This window comes from Helianthus annuus, chromosome 7 (genome assembly GCF_002127325.2).
Source record: "Helianthus annuus cultivar XRQ/B chromosome 7, HanXRQr2.0-SUNRISE, whole genome shotgun sequence".
Taxonomy (NCBI): Eukaryota; Viridiplantae; Streptophyta; class Magnoliopsida; order Asterales; family Asteraceae; genus Helianthus; species Helianthus annuus.
Window position 1 is genome coordinate 87,622,190 of NC_035439.2, and position 18,564 is coordinate 87,640,753.

Sequence of the window (18,564 nt, forward strand, 5' to 3'; positions counted from 1 at the left end):
TCCAACCTAATAAGCTCATCCAAACACATTTTTAGAATTGCTTTTGGATAAGTTTTCCGTCTAACTAGCGCATCATAATGTCCTATGTTTTCCGGTGAAAGAGACTATACAAAAATCTAAAATAAGACATCTCCTTTCACGAATTCCAACTATAATAAGCTCATCCAATTATTTTTAACCTTGGCTTTTTAAAACTTATTTTAACTTTTCCTGAAATATTATCTTTTCCCACATTATAAGCTTATCCAATTATTTTTTAAAACAACTTAATGACTTTTCCAACCTAATAAGCTCATCCAAACACATTTTTAGAATTGCTTTTGGATAAGTTATAACTAAATAAGTTGTTTTGCCAAAAAGTATTTTTTAAGTTAAATAAGTAATTACAAACACCCTCTATAAAAAAAAAGTAAAAAGTGAGACTATAATACACAAACAAACAATTTTGTTTGGGCGGGAATTAATTGAACAGTGGAAAGGTACTCTAGTCTTTCCCTGCAACACTGCAAGGCTGTACCGTGTTGTCCTATTTACACTCATTACATGAATTGTTAATAAGAAAAGTAAAAAAAGGACAGTAAATGATGTTGATCTAACATACACATTTACATTAACTTGTATCTTATGCGTTGAGAGTTGTACAATGCTTTGGCTTTAGATATTTTAGTTTTGTACAAACAAGCCCTCCACACATAAACCAAACTTCATCTATTAAATTAAAATACGCCCAAAATGTAAAAAAAAAAAAAACCAAAGCGCCCAGCTTAGGCCAAAGCGGGGCGCTTTGGTGTAAAGTTAACAGACAAGGACTGAACCTGTCAGACCTTGTCTGTTGACTTTACACCAAAGCGCCCAGCTTTGGCCATAGCGGGGCGCTTTGGAGTGTTTAAATAGACTAAGGGCGTGTGCGAATAGACCCCACCTATTTTAATGGTTTAAATCTTGTCAAAAATACGAGAAAATCATATTTATTTATTTAATAATTAATATATATGAACTTACTCATGCAACATATTTTGGGTCGGTTTTGGTGTACCACATAACAATAACCACGATGTCGGTTAATGGATAACTATAATCATAACTGATCAGTTATGATCGTTATGGTTAATCAATTTTAATGGTTATAGTAGGTCAGTTGTGGGTGATTAATCGTGTATTTAGCTTAACTAAAAATAGCTTAGTTTTTTTAACATGGAATAAATTGTTATTGCATATTTCCATATTATAAATTAGCAACTTTTTATTGCATTATGGTGTTGTACCCCAAATTTGAGGAGTTTTTCAAAAAAAAACTTTTGTTTTTCACTTTAACCCAAACATTTTCATATTTTGTATTTTAATCCCTTTTAATTTTTTTATTTTTTAACTCAAAGTTTTCCATCTTTTATAATTTAACACAACACTTTATTATTTACAACTTTGGTCCCCCATGCTTTCTATCTTTCGCAAGTTTTACGTTTCGTTCTAAATTTTACGAGTTAACACGTCGTAGCGTGCATGTGAGTTTCAACGTTTTTTGCTCTATTTTTTTCCTTTGACAAGTTCGCCACAACGGGCGGGTCCTAGATCGACTAAGTTATTATTTTCTACGTTTTACGTTTTTGGTTAATTTCTTCGCATTAACACACTGTAACGGGTGTGCGTGATTCAACGACTTTAAATCTGCTTTTCGTTCAGTGTAATTTTTCCCATTTTATCTATTTTATTTTTACGATGTTGAGAGTCGATGCCGTTGTGACATTGGTGCTACTTGGCACTATTTTACGAACGTTTTTAACCTACTAAATTTTTTACTAATATTTTGTTTCGGTTTACCCTAAACTTTCTTTACTTAAAAACTATTTTTTACGTGCATATTTTATGTATGGGTAGGTATAAATATGATTTGTTGTGCATTCCGACGTAAACTATTTTTATAGACGAGTTAGGTCAAATATAGTACGTTTTCGTTTAAAGAAACCATTTTTACATGCATATTTTATGTACGTTTTGGTATAAATTCAAGTTATTCTACGTTTCGACGTAAACTTTTTTGAGAAATGATTCAGGTCAAATATAATATTTTTCGTGTTTATTTTTATGTATGTTTCGTAAAGTTTGTTTCGAACCGAGTAGAGTCAAATTATGGTTTCTTTTTCTCCCCTTTTTTCGAAAACTCTAATTAATCTCTTTCGATTACATGTGCATATTTTCCTTCATACCCGTTACGTTTTCTATGTATGAGTTGGGTCACATATAATACCTTATGATTGTTTGATATGAATTTGATTTACTTTATGTTTGATCCAATCACAATACTTATACAGGTTACATTGTGTTCAAATGGATACGTCGAAATGTGTGTTTTCATATGGTTATGCATCATATAACGGTTGGACCAATCCATTCAATGTTTACGATGTACCCGCGCTGCAACGCGAGCTGGTCTTAATCCTAGTTTGTATATATTAGCATATTGCATAGTATGATAAATACATATAATCTATAATATTAATATCACTATTACCGAATACTATTGGTTATGTTTATTATACGAAACACTTTGACAGTATAATATATGTATTTGATGTAACAACTCAAAAACTATTAAAGTCATGATACGTGTTTCACATCAATCGAAAAACATAAAACCAAATATTAGTATGGATGTTGGATGGATGTTGGTTTTAGCTCGATTCATCTCGACACTGACATGTTATAATTTACGATACAAAAAAAACACCTAGCTTTGAATAAAATCCTAATTTCAACAAAATGGCTACTGAAATGTCTAGAGAGAAAATGAATGTAAATTATTAGAGAAAAATCAAATTACTAAAAATTAAGTGGGTTATAGGGGTAAGGTGAGGTTCATGTAAAAAGCATATGGGACTTGGAATATGCTCGGAAATATTGTGGATGTCGGTTCGTTTGGCTGTACGTTTTCACTTAATTACGACGAATGCTCAAACGGACGTGAAAACGATCCAAATTACGCAACGAAGGATATTTTTCATTCTCATCACTAAAATACAAGATTTTAATGATTACAAAAATTTTTGGATGTGCGTATATGGTCTGTATGCAGAAATATGCAAATTGGAAAACTTTCACGAACTTGACATAAATAATCCCTGAGCATGAATAAGTGTGTTTTTGCCATACCGAACCCTCCAAAACTTGTTTCTATGTTATATTAAGGGTATTTAGGGTATGTTTAGCTTATGTCAATATTCCGGAATGTATGTTGCGTTAAATTGAGTACGTTTACGTAACAGTTTACGTATAACCTTCTAGAAAAGGTTTAAGATCTCGAAATTGAACAAGGATTAATAATGTGTAATTGTTATGGATAATTATACAATCCCGCAAATAAAACATAAGGTTTCATTGATTATGATATTGTTTGGGATTGTACAATGATAACTGAAGGCACAGTTGTCACACATTGGACTAACCGAAGGGCATGATCACAAACTCGTAGTGAACATATCTAGTACGGAAAGTGGTTTTGGGAATGTCCTCTTCGAGGACTCGAAGTTGATGATAACTGGAACGAAGATCGATCTTTGAGAAACACGTCGCGCCTTGGAGTTGATCGAAGAGGTCGTCGATGCGAGGAAGAGGATAACAATTCTTGATGGTGAGTTTGCTAAGTTCATGATAATCGATGCACATTCGAAAAGAACCATCCTTCTTTTTTACAAAAAAGGACCGGAGCGCCCCAAGGAGAAGTGCTAGGGCGTATGAAGCCTTTATCAAGTAATTGTAGAAGTTAGCTCGATAGCTCTTGCATCTCCGATGGTGAGAGACGATATGGGGATTTAGCAACAGGTGTAGTGTCGGGTTTGAGATCGATACGAAGGTCAACAGAACAAGGAGAAGGAGGACCGGGTAGGTTTTCGGGAAAGTCACTAACGATCGGAATGTCACTCATGCTTTTTTCCTTTGTTCTTTTTTTCCACAATGTGGGCTAGAAAGGCAAGGTACTCCTTTTGCAAGTAGTTATTCGCTTGAACGCACAACATAAGCTTGAGACCTTTTAAGGGTTTCTTGCCATAGATGTGTAAGGTGTCACCAGATGGAAGTCGGACACGAATGAATTTTTCAAAACAAACAACTTTGGTATGGAATTTGCAAAGCCAATCCATGCCTACTATGATATCAAAGCGACCCAATTGCATGGGTATGAGTTCGATTGGGATTTCATGCTTGTTGAGATTAAGGGTACATTCACGAAGAACGGAATCAACGATTGTGGATTTTTCGTTGGCGACTTCGACGTTAAAAGAATTTGGTAGCTTAGATCGTGTATATTTAAGCAACGGTTCGAATTCAACGGATACAAAACTTTTATCCACATCAGTATCAAATAGCATAGAAGCACATAATTCTTTAACGAGAAACGTACCGTTCACAACATTGTTGTCGTTCTGAGCTTGGTTGGTGTTGATGAAGAATGCATGACCACAAGGTATTTGAGCTTGAGCTTGGGCGTTACGTTGCGGGCATTGCGGGCTTAGGTGATTTTGGGTCGCCACACTTGTAACACATCTGATTGTTGTTCGCCGGTTGTTGATTCTGGTTTTGAGCTTAGGCTTGGGCTACATTACCTTGTGGTTTAGGACTACTTCAGTATTGGGCGCTAAAGTGCCTAAACCGATTGCATGTAGTGCACATGTAGTGCAATAGAGGCATGCGGTTGTGGTTGGGTGGTGGTAGCCGCAAGTGTTACACTTGAGAAAAGTTCTAGTGTAGTCGGCTAGGGGTTTGGGTTGGTGAGTTGTTGTCGTTGTTGGGGTTGGTTTGTGGGGTTACCACGGCAAAATTTCGGCTTGATTGCTTACGCTTCTTACCGCTAGAGTTGGTTTGGGTAGTGGTTTAGATGGAGTGGGCCCAGTGATCAGTTCGGTGGTGGCCTTGGCTAACGGTCTTGGTAGGAACCTTGGGTTTCAAGGATCCATCCTTGACTTGGTTGTGGCAGAATTTGGCGGCTAAGCAGAAAATTTTCTCGAGTGTGTCGGGCTCGGCGGAGTCCACGGAATCGCGGACGGTCGGTGGAAGTCCTATAATGTATTTATCTATGGCCCATCTGGTGGTGTTTACTTGGTGGGGACATAACACACTACGTTGCTTGAACCTAGTGGTATAGGTTAGGTTGTCACCTTCAATTTGTTTGAGGTGCCAAAGTTCCTCTTCGAGTTTCTACAACTCGTGAAGAGGGCAAACTCCAGAATCATTAGTTGCTTCACCGCTTCCTAAGGCAAAGTGTATGCGGCGTCATTCCCATGGAGCTTCCTCTTATTCTTCCACCAATCGAGTGCCCTTGATTTGAAGACACCATTGCAGGTCCAGAGGTACTCTGGGCATTCGCTTTTGATGAATGTGGCCTCGATATCATCGAACCACTGAAAGCATAGTAGTGTCACCATCGTTGCTCATGAAAGAGGCGGGGTTGCAAGCAATGAATTGCTTGTAAGTGAAGTTGGTTTTGGGATGAGCGACCTTGGAGTCGACCTAGGCATTTGGGCTATTAGTGGTTTGGATTTGGTTGACAATGTCGGGTATGACCTTGTCCATTTTCCTGGCCATGAAGTCATCATTTATTTGTTTCAGCTAATATGTGAGCTTCTCTTGGAGCTGGAAAGTTTCTTGGAAGACATCTACAAGGTCGAGTATGATAGAGGATGAGACTTGATCATAAGGTGTTTTAAAATACTTTGCATGATTAAGCATGATAGTATGTCACGTAGCACGTAAGCTTCACATAGTTTATATAAGTATAGCATGAATTTACTGGAGTATAACCAAACAAAAATGAAAGAGTCATAAATATCATTTGTTCTTGAATATTATTATTGTTTTAGATTGTAAGTATAGCGCGATTCGGGATTTTGACTTTTGAAATGAATGAGGTATCAAGTGTAAAACACGTTAAAATTGATATAAAATAAAGAAATTCAATGTAAAATCTTGGAGTGTCTCGGAATGAAACTAAGACTATTCCAAAGTGAACACAAATTCTTTTGAGTTCGGGAAGCATGCTTTGGCCTAATAGGTAGAATACTCTCGCCGAAAATTCGGTTAACGTTATTCACCCTTCCAGTTACTACATGTCCCTAGTCAATTGAAAGCTCGAGACTTTGGCGGAATTGAAAATAGAGGAGTGGGACTAGTTATCAAGATGTGGATATCACTCCTAGCTTGATAATGTTGTTCCCTAAATGTGGTTGGTGCTTACCAAACGAGATAAAGAACTAAATCTGACTCCTTGGTAAGGGTCCATTAGAATGAGAATGGTGAAAGATACATAAACTAGCATGCAACAAATAGATGTCAATCCAATTTTGTCCACATTGTGTAATCTTGTCACCGAAGTGAACAAAACCGTTTGATTGAATAACTTAACATAGACCCTTCCTAAGGGTTGTGTGCTACTCCTATAGCGCTATACATGTTAAGGTTGACTCATGAAGTTAATCACAAATAATGTACAAGAATGGCTTCTAGCATGTAAGTATCATAAAGCATAACACATTAGCATGTATAAATGGATTGATTGATTGAACTGTGTGATGGATTGTGTCAGTGTGATTTTGATAATTCATATATATTGCATCCAAAGTGTATAAAAATAAAAGGGGTCATGTATACTCACGCTTTGCGTAGAAGTTCCACATAAGTGAATTGATGTTTTTGAGAGTTTGAGAAAGCTGAGTTAGCCATTGTTGGGTTTTTCACATGTTTATCAAAGCTAATTTTATCCAAATAAAATCAAAATGCAGCGGAAAAAAGATTTAAAACATGTTACTTTACAAGATTTAAAACCATTTTAAATGCAAAACCCAATAACCGGATCCATATATGACATGCATGCTATCAAAATACAACCAAAGGGTGTTTTAAGAAACAACCTTTCCAAGAGCAAGGAGATGGAAGATGATGACGATGATTCTTGAATGGTAGCTTCCAAACAAGAAAACCTCAAGCTAGTATACCCTAAGCCTCCAACAAACACCTTAAGATTGCTAGGATTTTCACTAGTGAACTCTCTTAAAAAACTACCCTTGGCCGAAAATTCTCAAGAGAATTTTGAGAGTTCTTTGCACTTGAATTTGTGAGAAAAAGTATATGAAAAATGATAAGAATGGTTGTTCTAAAAACAAGCAAAATCATATATCTGTTTTTCTAAAAGGTTGCATGAAATATTAGTGGTGAAAACATCTTGGGAAGCTCCCCCAAGGCCAACCCCCCTTTGCCACCATATTCAACCAATGAGCATTTTTCCTTTTTGCATTTTTAAGTCTTGGTTTTAATTTATAACTTTTATAAAAATATAATATAACCTTTTATAAAATTTTTGCAACCTTTTAAGTGTTATTTAACCCATTAAATAACAAAACAAAATATTTTCTCAAAATAAATTATCCATAAAAATTATTAGTTTCTCAATTGCAATTATTTAGAAAACCAATTTCTAAATATTATAAGTGATAATATTTATTTGTTTGATCATATCATAAATAAATATTGTAGGTGTTTGTCTAGCGTGTTATTGGGTATGACCCGACTTGGATCATAACGTACTAGCCACATCAATTTAATATGTGTCTGGGGCATACAGACTCCAACAATCTCCCACTTGCACAAGATACATAGAAGATTGATGCAAGTAGTAAATAAAACCTAACAACGGTTTACTACCCCTAATACGTATGACGAAGTGCCATTCAATAACATCATCCCCTTCAAGTCCCTTACTTGTACATGATTTAGGTGAATCTATCATTTATCCTTTCGTTGCAGATGTCTTGTCAAATCCAGAGACACAGTGTGATCATTCTCTGTTGATTTAACTTTAGCAGGCCTTAGACATCTTACTCTCAACGAATAAGAGGAACAAATCCCTTCTTGACTACATACGTCTCTCACAATCACCTCGTACCACACCTGAGCTTAGCCTTATGTACTGTCTTATTACAGACAGCGAAGAACTAAGTCAAGGTATAATATTTGGTGAATTTCAAGACCCAATATGTATCTCAAGTCAGATGATACTATGATATTCGCCTTTGCTCAAATTTAATTATGATTAATCACAAATGATTCCATGCAGTAACATTTGAGAGCGGGTCAGTCCAATATTTGTATCCCACAAGTATCTATGAACTTTGGCAGCAACACTTTGCTCTATATTCATACTTAATGAATATCCACCAATCCAAGTTCATAATAGTCTTACATTCATATTTGTTCCCACAAGTATGATCGACTACGGACATTTAGAATAATTAATCTATTCACGGATTTAAACATGCTAAAATGGAACATAACTCAAAATACCATAAAAGAGTTAAAATAACAATTGTTCCAATATCCAAATACAAAATAGATCAAATCCAATCACTAGAATATTGAAGTCCTAAGGCACAAGTATGACCCTCATGTTTTGGCCGTTCAGGGAGCTTCGTGAGTGGATCCGCAATGTTTTGATCGGTGTGAACTTTGCGAATACATATCTTTCCTTTTTCAACTTCATCCCTTATGTTGTTGAATCTCCGCTCAATGTGCCTAGTCTTTTGGTGTGCACGAGGTTCTTTGATTTGAGCAATCGCACCCTCATTATCACAAAAGATCTCTAGGGGGTCTTGAATGGTAGGGACTACCCCTAGGTCGGCAATGAACTTCTTTAACCATGCAGCTTCTTGCGCTGCCAATGAAGCGACGATGTATTCTGATTCTGTAGTGGACAATGCTACAACATCATGCTTCGAGCTCTTCCATGAGACTGCAGCTCCATTCAAAATGAAGACATACCCAGATTGTGATCGAGAACCATCTCGATCAGTTTGGAAACTCACATCCGTGTAACCCTTTACAACGAGTTCCTCTTCACCAGATCCATATATTAGAAACATATCCTTAGTCCTCCTAAGGTGTTTCAATATGCTCTTAACAGCCATCCAATGACTGTTACCTGGATTTTGCTGGTATCTACTTGTCATGATTAAAGCGCATGACACGTTCGGTCTAGTGCATATCATTGCATACATTATTGATCCTATAGTAGACGCATATGGGATTCCTTTCATTATTTCTTGCTCATCCTTTGAGCTTGGACATTGGGTAACATTCAATATTGTCCCCTTTTGAATAGGTACCAAACCTTTCTTAGAGTTCTCCATCTTGAACCTTTTCAAGACTTTGTCAACGTATGCACTTTGGTTCAAACCTATCAAGCGCTTTGATCTATCCCTATAGATCTTTATTCCCAAAATATAGGCGGCTTCTCCAAGATCTTTAATGGAAAAACAACTTCCAAGCCAGGCTTTTACACCTTCCATGGTTGGAATGTCATTTCCAAATAGTAGAATATCATCGACATACAATACTAAGAAAGTGACGGTGCTCCCACTAGCTTTCGTATACACACAAGCTTCATCGCCGTTCTTGATGAACCCAAAATTCCTAATTTCTTCATCAAAACGGTGATTCCAACTTCTCGATGCTTGTTTCAATCCATAGATTGATTTCTTTAACTTGCACACTTTTTTAGGATGTTTTGGATCGACAAAACCTTCAGGCTGAACCATATAGACATCTTCATCAAGATATCCATTGAGGAAACCCGTTTTGACATCCATTTGCCAGATCTCATAGTCATAATATGCAGCTATGGCAAATAATATCCTAATCGACTTTAGCATCGCCACGGGCGAGAAGGTCTCATCATAATCAACCCCTTGAGTTTGAGTGAAACCTTTTGCTACAAGTCTTGCTTTATAAGTATCTAAGTTACCATGCATATCCGTTTTCTTCTTGAAAACCCACTTACTTCCACCTACTTTGGAGTTAAGAGGTGGCACAACTGACTCCTATACTTGGTTGTCATACATGGATTGCATCTCTACGTTCATGGCTTCAAGCCATTTGTCGCAATAGGATTTTGACAATGCATCATGGTATGTGTTTGGCTCATCTGAATCCACCACATAGCATCCATCCATGAAAAATCCATATCTTCAGGTGGATTACTAATTCTACCAGATCTGTGAACGTTTTGTGTATGTTGATCATCCATTTGATCATCTTCAACAACCTCTTGTTGAGTGCTAGTATCAACCAAACGTGTATCGGCTTGTGGTTCTTGATCCTCATCAAGTTCCACTGTTCTACTAGTTCCTTCCATAAGGAACTTATCTTCCAAGAACTTAGCCTTTCGAGCAACAAATACCTTTTGCTCTGTTGGATCGTAGAAATAATATCCTATATCATCTTTAGGATATCCTACGAAGATACACTTAGTGGATCGTACTTCTAACTTGTTTGGGGTGTATTGCTTCACATAAGCATCACAACCCCATACCTTCAAATATGATAATGATGGAACCGTTCCATGCCATATTTCAAAAGGTGTCTTATCCACTTTCTTGGTTGGGGCCATATTTAATATACGAGCCGCGGAGAGCAAAGCGTAACCCCAAAATGATGGAGGTAATGTGCTTCTAGCCATCATAGATCAAACCATATCCAATAGAGTTTGATTCCTCCTCTCAGATACACCATTATGTTGTGGTGTTCCAGGTGGAGTAAGTTGTGAGATGATCCCACAACTCCTAAGATGATCTTGAAAAGCATCACTAAGGTATTCACCTCCTCTATCGGAACGAAGAACTTTGATTGTCTTAGTGAGTTGATTCTCTACTTCATTTTGGAAGATTTTGAACGTTTCAAAAACTTCATCTTTGTGTCTTAGCAAGTACACATAACCATAACGATTGTAGTCGTCGGTAAAAGTTACGAAGTATCTTTCACCATTCCTAGTCATTGGCTTAAAAGGACCACATACATCCGAATGTATGATGCCTAATAAATCTTTTGCCCTTTGGTTGGTGCCACTAAAGGGTTTCTTGGTCATTTTATCTTGTAAACAAGATTCACATGTATCAAATGAACTAATTTCATTTGTTTCCAAAAGACCATTCTTTTGAAGTATTTGCATGCGATTTCTATTTATATGACCAAGACAACAATGCCAAAGATAGGTCTCACTCAAATCCATCTTGAGTTTCTTGGTGTTTGCTTGGTACATCGAATTATCAAATGATATATCATCATGAACCAATTCATAAATACCATTTGAAGGCGTAGCTTTAAAGTAGAACATGTCATTCATCAAAGCATAAATTTCATTTTTCACAAACTTCAAATCAAATCCATATTGTCTTAAAATGGAAACAGAAATAATGTTCCTAGTCAAACTAGGAGCATACAAAACATTTTTCAAACAAATTTCCAAACCACTTGGATGTTTTAAAACATAGTATCCTTGGGCTTCAACTTGAACTTCCGCTCCATTGCCCATGAAGAGACTAGTGTCTCCCTTCTTGTAATGCTTATTTCTTTTGAACCCCTGCAATGAATTGCAAATATGAGTTCCACATCCAGTATCTAATACCCATGTATTAGAAGAAATAACATTTAGATCAACATGTATCATAAAGATTGTACCTGAGGTTTGTCCCGCATCCCTCTTGTTTTTCAACTCTTTGAGATAGGTTGGACAATTCCTTTTCCAATGTCCTATCTCCCCACACTCAAAGCATGGATCGCTCGTGGCAACCTTTGCCTTCTTTTCTTTTGGTTTTGGTGATTCTGCTTTAGTCTTTCTTTTTCCTTTCCCTTTGACGTGTCCCTTTCCCTTGGCAACATCTGCTTTGGTGTCGGGGTGATGCCCTTTCTTGCATCCCTCATTGATCATTAGAACGGGTAAAGCCTTTTTACCCATTCCCGCTTCAGCCGTTTTGAGCATTGCATGAAGCTCACCAATGCTCTTGTCCCATCCATTCATGTTGTAGTTCATAACAAAGCTCTCAAATTTCTTTGTTAAAGAGTTGCGGATCAAATCTGTAGCCAACTCTTTAGAGACGGGACAATTTAGCCTTTCGAGGCGATCAATGTGGCTTTTCATCTTAAGGACGTAAGATGAGACTGATTGGGTTTCCTCCATTCGACATGCATGAAGCGCTCGAACCGTTTCGAAGCGTTCTACCCTTGCTTGTTGTAGGAACATTTCCTTCAATTGGGTAATCATGTCGTATGCCCCATGATGTTCAAAATCCTTTTGAATCTCGGGAATCATAGTTCCCAACATGAGGCATGAGGCTTGAGGCTTGCATGGAGTCCTCGATATATTTAACCCAATCATTGTAGGCTTCTACATCTTCCTCGTCTAGTTCATCGGGAATAGGATCGTCCAACACATAGGATATCTTCTCTTGCTTGAGAACGATTCTCAAGTTTCGAAACCAATCCATGAAGTTGTTAAGGTTGAGACGATCCTTTTCAAGGATGGTTCTTAGTGATAGGTTTCGGACGGTTTGGGTAATCGGGTTAGCATTGTTAACGACCATCTACAAAATTTAACAAAGTTCAATTTTAGTATTTTAGATATTATTAAAATTTTAATCATTAATACCCTTTTATGTCTCATAGACAATTAATAATTAAAATCTAGAATCCAACGTTACATTTAAATATTGGTTATGTGACCTTTATCCCATTATTTAAATTAACAAGGTAGTCAACGTTTGACGATTGCAACCCTTTGCAACTTCTAGCCATATGGGATCGGTTAAACATCTTTATGTTTAGTTGGCATGTTTAATCCCATCAACACCTTTGTTCCCCATGCTTCGGTGACCCTAAGTTCATGGTTTCCAAATCAAGTCGTCCAACTTATACACACATGTGAGTTTACACATATAAGTGGTTAGGTGACCTTTATCCCACAAACATGGTAACCCCACCTCAAATATACAAGTTCCCTCAAATGTGGTTAGGTGACCTTTATCCCACAAAGAGTTCCCAAGTGATTCGAGTGTTGTATAAAAGGATGGTGTTTGACTTGTTTTATAAAAGGGGTTTTTATTTTTCAAAATTCTAGTTTAGAAAAATTTTATGTACCATATATTTGCATGCATTCAAATCAATGGTACTTTAGTGAAAACCAATTTTCAAGGTTCTTTTAATAAAACCCATTTTATTATAAAATCATTAACTTTTAATAAAATCTTTTATTAATCATTTTAATGATTTTGTTAAGAACCAATTTTAAGCTTGTTACGGATTATTAGTTGTTAAGCATGCATATCCAACTATCATCCAAACAACCATAAATAAAATAACCATACAAGCACAACACATATATCAAAAAGGTGCATAACCATAGGCAACTATTTTAACCACACTTGTTAGCCGAAACAAGTGTGTCAAAAGGTCCTTCCTAAAGGGTGAATATAAACACAAATAATGTGTCGTTGAACTCCCACTTGATCCCGCATCCAGATGCTTCAAGTCTTCTTCTTTTGTTGTGATTTCTTCACATTCTTTGGGCTTCCAAATGTCTTTTATATTCAGCTCCAAACTCCTTTGGACTTCAAAAATGAGTTTTGGTTATCGGGCTAAAATCCCGTTACTATGAAGTCCTTTATGCCCGAAATTGGCAAAAATCAAAACCGCATTTTTGTGTGCATCTTCTTTTACAAAAGGTATCCTAATACATTTTTCTAGTAAAAAATAAAATGCACCTAATCTATTTATTTACATACCAAATGAAAATAAATAAATTACATATTTTTACAAATGGAAGAAAAAAAAATAATTATTACAACCCATTGAATAATTAAATACAAATCACAAACACAAACATTCAACATATATTCACATAAGGTCATGGCTAGGTTATGAACACCAAAATATATATATATATATATATATATATATATATATATATATATATATATATATATATATATATATATATATCCAAATATGTATAAAATTCAAGAGCAAAAATGGTTTCCTTTTACAACCTACATTTTCGGTCAAGAATGAAAAAACCGAAAAATGTGAGTTTTTGTCCAAACAAAACAAATCATCCACATGACATAATTTTTTCAAGATTCCTTTATGCATGTATGAAATAAATCTTGAAAAAACAAAAGGAAAACCATGGATAAAATTTCGGCCATAAGGTTTCTACAAACCCGAAAACCCGAAAATTTTAAATCCGATGAAGCATGTACTCATATAAGCGGCTCTAGATGCCATTGTTGGGTTTTTCACATGTTTATCAAAGCTAATTTTATCCAAATAAAATCAGAACGCAGCGGAAAAAAGATTTAAAACATGTTACTTTACAAGATTTAAAACCATTTTAAATGCAAAACCCAATAACCGGATCCATATATGACATGCATGCTATCAAAATACAACCAAAGGGTGTTTTAAGAAACAACCTTTCCAAGAGCAAGGAGATGGAAGATGATGATGATGATTCTTGAATGGTAGCTTCCAAACAAGAAAACCTCAAGCTAGTATACCCTAAGCCTCCAACAAACACCTTAAGATTGCTAGGATTTTCACTAGTGAACTCTTTTAAAAAACTACCCTTGGCCAAAAATTCTCAAGAGAATTTTGAGAGTTCTTTGCACTTGAATTTGTGAGAAAAAAGTATATGAAAAATGATAAGAATGGTTGTTCTAAAAACAAGCAAAATCATATATCTATTTTTCTAAAAGGTTGCATGAAATATTAGTGGTGAAAACACCTTGGGAAGCTCCCCCAAGGCCGTCCCCCTTTGCCACCACATTCAACCAATGAGCATTTTTCCTTTTTGCATTTTTAAGTCTTGGTTTTAATTTATAACTTTTATAAAAATATAATATAACCTTTTATAAAAATTTTGCAACCTTTTAAGTGTTATTTAACCCATTAAATAACAAAACAAAATATTTTCTCAAAATAAATTATCCATATAATTTATTAGTTTCTCAAGTGCAATTATTTAGAAAACCAATTTCTAAATATTATAAGTGATAATATTTATTTGTTTGATCATATCATAAATAAATATTGTAGGTGTTTGTCTAGCTTGTTATTGGGTATGACCCGACTGGGATCATAACGTACTAGCCACATCAATTTAATATGTGTCTTGGGCATACAGACTCCAACAGCCTTCAAGGATAAACAAGGCGTGTAAGTATGACAGATTGAATTAGGAATTCGTATGCGGAATTTTAACTTAGTACGAAATTACATAAAAGTTATCTTGTTAAAATACCCAATTTGGACACCATGTTTATGTGTTTTTCATGGGCACTATTTCGCCCATTGGAATTCCAAGTATGAGGAATCTTAATTCAAGATAATGTTCATTATAACGCATAACATCCAACCATGAGTTGGGTTGGTGTTACGATTCAGTTTTGGATATATATTATAGCTATCTAGTTTGTATAATCATCATATGTATCATAGAGTACCATGTAATGGTCGTGCAAGGAGGTAGGATGAATCCCATCCATTTAACTCATTAAATGGATTTACCAAAGCACAAATCATTAATTTAATAGATGATTTCGGTTGGTTAAGAATATGAACAAAATAAGATCTCCTAATTCACCAAGACAACCAAGTGATTAAACTAAACGAGTGCATTTCAAACATGGATAGTGTTTGAAGACTTGGTGTAGTTTGTTCACTTTGTTTTCTTAAAAGTTGTTTGGTAACTTAGGGAACAGACTACCAAATTTGCTAAGTAACAAGTGAAGTGGTGCAATCTAAGTTGGAGAACCAAGGTTTCAATTGTTCACACCAAACCAAAACATAAGTGTTTCAACATTGAAGCTTGAAGGCTTGGTTGGTTGCAACACTTTGTAGGTCACTTGGGACGTTTTAGGGCAAAAAGTAATTGAGGTTATGAACCTTTAATCTTCTGGAAATTAACCAGAACACAAGCATCATAACATGAGTTTAGTTGGGAACAAGGACGTTGTAAGATTTCCTCAAGATGAACAAAGAACAAACAAGTTGTAAAAGTTTTATAAAAACATAAAGTATAATCTGACTTTAGACCTCAAGTTTGGTGATATACCACCTGTTACTTCTTGGTGAACATTGAGTAACATCCTTAGAGGTTATCCAAGTTGATTGAAGTAAGAAAAATGTGAAGAAAAGTCAGAGAAGTGAGTTGAAAGCTCACTTTTGGTTCAGAGAACCTTCTGCCCAAAGTTGCAAGATTTGAGAGCTTGGAAATGATTTGGGAGCGAACTAAGAGTGTGTAAAAGGTTAGGAGATTGTGGAGGAGGCTTATTTATAAGTCGGAGATTAGGGTTTTGAGTTAAATGAAGTTAGTTGGGAGTTAGTGTGGTTGAAAGGTGAGGAAAAGTGGGATTTAATGTTCAAATCGTGAGTTGTCAGCATTTCTACCCACCAGATGGGCTGCGGTCCATAAGGACCCTCATATGACAATTTTTTGTCTTTTGATCCTTCTTGTTTGGTTGTTTGCTCATTTATGCAGTTTCTTGAATATGTTTAGTGTTTCAGGGCATTTTAAGGTATGTTTAAGCATGTGTTTAGTATGATTAGGTATGAATAATGTTCTGTACATAAAATATACACAAGTATGGTTCGGTTCTCGCATATGAGATGCGTATTTGTGTTTAATTAAGTATCATGTATGTATGAACAAACAAGTATGATTAAAAATGTATTTCTATTATGATCAAAGTCTCGAGATTACAAAGACGAAATACGAATACAAGCTTGCTAAAAATAGAAAGTATGAAATACAAATTGTTACATAAATATTTACATGCTTATTTATAAACCAAATTGAACTTGTTATCATGGTTATTAATAGAAGCCAAGGAAGAAGATGATTGAGTTTATCAATTTGGATAACAAATATTTATCTAAAATAATCATTTTTGAGTCAGTTAACTATCACATCTAATGAGTCTACATATTGTTTGAATAATGCAGAAAGTTAAACCTTTGTAGTTTTATTCTATTTAAATTTAAGTAGATGGCTTATTTATTTTAGTAAAAGCCGATAAGTTATATGTTGGTTTTATTATCTGTCAAACTAAGTTTTACAAGTTCACGAAGAATCAGATAATGTATTAACATTCATGAATCTGATTCCACTCTTAACTACAATAAATTATAGGTTCTTATGTTTATTAAGGACTACTTGATTCATGTTCATAAACTGTAGGTTCCTACGTACATAAAATGTATTGAACCCCTAATTCTAATCATTAGAGTCGCTAGTTAAGGAATGGTTCAAAAGCCTTGAGAATGAAGAACTGGTTCTCTAATTTCATTTGAATTTTTCCAACAACCCTCGTGACTTTAATAATATTTTAAATAGGATCTTAACATTTATAAAACCTCTTAAATAATTTTACTTGTTATTAATATCTTTATTGTTTTTATTATTTTATTCAATTAGTGTTTTATTTATAAAATAACACATTCGGTATTTTTACAACGTAATAAATGGTATAAAATTCGACACAATAATATGATATTTATTGTTTTAGCGTTTTCAAATTTTCTTATATGACATTAATATTGGAAAAGCCATTAGCTACACAACCGACAATGCAGTAAAGACAAAAATGAAATAGGTAAAGTCATCATTCATTTTGCTACCATTCTTGTTGTGTATATATTTTCTAAATTTTAATATATAAAGTAAAGTAGCATTTTTTAAAACACCTTTTATAAAATGCAGAAAAAATGCAAACTTTTAAAAAACAGTAAACATCTTTTTTCATGTGTGCAGGTAAATCATGAAAACTTGAATTCGTAAATGCGATGTATATTTAAAATGCTTAGTTTAATATCTAGGTAAATTCGTAAATGTTTCATCATATTAAAATGTAGTTGCAAACTTTCAAATTGTAGTTATTAACAATGCGAAGAATTTTGTCTCAGTTTTTTAAACTTGTATCTTGATGCATGTATGACTTGTAGATTATAATTCATACCTTGGTACTCAATGAAATTTGCATTGAAACATTGACAAAATAAACACGTTGTAACTGTACATTCGAATTTTTTTTAAATATGATATTTTAAGAGATATAGATGGAAAACACTAAAATAGAACCTGGGCATCGTATTGGGGGTCGAAATTTGAAACTAAAGAAATATATGAGTACTCTTTAAAAAACCAAAAGTTTAGTAAAGATAAGGGGCAAAAGTGTAAGTATTCTTTAAATAGCAAAAGTTACATAGTAGATGATAGTGGAAAAAGATAAATTTGTCTCTAACTAACTAACAGGAACAAGTATCATCCTGCAAATTGTCGGCTCCACGAGAGGCGACCGAGGCGTTTGGGCTATTAGTGGTTTGGATTTGGTTGACAATGTCGGGTATGACCTTGTCCATTTTCCTGGCCATGAAGTTCATCATTTCTTTGTTTCGCCTAATATGTGAGCTTCTCTTGGAGGTGGGAAGTTTCTTGGAAGACATCTACAAGGTCGAGTATGATAGAGGATGAGACTTGATCATAAGGTGTTTTAAAATACTTTGCATGATTAAGCATGATAGTATGTCACGTAGCACGTAAGTTTCACATAGTTTCTATAAGTATAACATGAATTTACTTGAGTATAACCAAATAATGAAAGAGTCATAAATTTCATTTGTTCTTGAATATTATTATTGTTTTAGATTGTGAGTATAGCACGATCTGGGATTTTGAATTTTGAAATGAATGAGGTA